Source organism: Pygoscelis adeliae, unplaced genomic scaffold (assembly GCF_000699105.1).
Source record: "Pygoscelis adeliae isolate BGI_AS28 unplaced genomic scaffold, ASM69910v1 Scaffold286, whole genome shotgun sequence".
Taxonomy (NCBI): domain Eukaryota; kingdom Metazoa; phylum Chordata; class Aves; order Sphenisciformes; family Spheniscidae; genus Pygoscelis; species Pygoscelis adeliae.
Window position 1 is genome coordinate 5336910 of NW_008825076.1, and position 1598 is coordinate 5338507.

Here is a 1598-nt window from a genome sequence, read left to right on the forward strand (position 1 = left end):
AATGGGACAGGGAAGACCAGGGAAAGCAGGAAGAGCAGCACAGCTAGAATACATCCCTGCTCACACGCTTTCCTAAATCACAGGACAAGAAAACGGGTGCAAGTTTTACAACAGTCGAGCAACAGCAAACGCCTTTTGCTAGAGTGAAAATGCCCCGAGCTATGCTGCTCAGAGCAGCGTGACACTGGGGCTCCCTCCACACACCCAGCTTATCTGCTGAAATCTGTCATTTAAGGCATTAATATAAAATAAATATAAATAAATCATGGACTGCTGCAGGATGGTTTCCCTATGGACTGGCACTGAGTGTCCCAGCACCTGGGCTGCATCTGCCCTGCACGCACCGGCTGCTCCCGGCCTTGGGCTCCTGCTGTTCCCCTGCCTGATGTTTGCACCACCATAATGCTGCTGGTGGGACCGGTGGTGTCTTACAGCTTTTTTGCATAAGCAAAGACTATTTTGCTGTGCAACCAAATTGTGCCATCAGGCTTGAAATAAAGCAACTGAAATAATTCTTTTTTGTCTTATTTTAGATTATGACTTTTACTAATAGATGCTTGGTAAAAGCCTAATGAATGATTTGTAGGTATTATAAGCACGTTAAAGATCTGAGAGTGGTTATAAGCCAAGGTCATAAGCTCTATTGACTTCCCAGGCTCTATAACAATTGATTAGCCATTTATTAAAATAATTTATTCACCACTTGTTAATACTTTATTTAGTTGGTTATTCCCCAGCAGGCTTGCGACACCACATTTGAGCAAAGACGCCTTACTTTTGAGGTACTCTCATAAACTCAATTCTAAACTGAGAGAGGGACCCATAAATGTTACAACAATGTCTTTTTAGATCAGCAAAGGCTCTTTTGCAAACACGTTCAGCTCAAATCCAGGAACCTGGTTCAACAGGGCTCCCAACATCCGGTTTTGTCTGTCCTGAACATGGGCAGCTCCTGCCACACTCAACAGAAGTTCGACATGCCAAAACTTAAAAAGATTCAGGTTGTCAAACTACTTTCACAAAATACAGTGAAAGTTTTTTTCCTCGATGTGATGCTGCTCACTAGTTTACCAGAGTAACAGCAAATGGAGGAGTACTCGCGCTTAAAAAGACATTCAGCTTTTGAAGAGGTTTCTACATTGAATAGCAGAAGAAAAAATCTCATCCAGGATTACCAAAGTGCAGCCAGCTATTGATAGACAAAAAATACCAGGTTTGCACCATCAGCCTCTTGAAGACATGGCTGCATCCCCCTCTGCACCCCTAACATCAGGTACCTGCTGCTCTCACGGCAAGGCAACGTACCACCCGTTTCGTCAAGCCAGTAATCAGGGTGTTTATAGTACAGCAGCTGCAATCATGCAATCAGCCTTCGTAATTAGATCTTGGCAACTCTTGAAATACTTCACTTACCCAGTTTACCTGGAAAGGTGCGACCTAAACATTCAGTGCCTGGAGACATTTGAAAGAAAAACAGAAAGCATCCGTCAGTGATGGGAGCCACCTCCAACCAGCTGCAACACACACCCCAGCTCCCCTCTTGGGGACTCATTCTCGAAGAGCCCCCCCCCGTAGCCAACCACAGTTGACATCTGCAC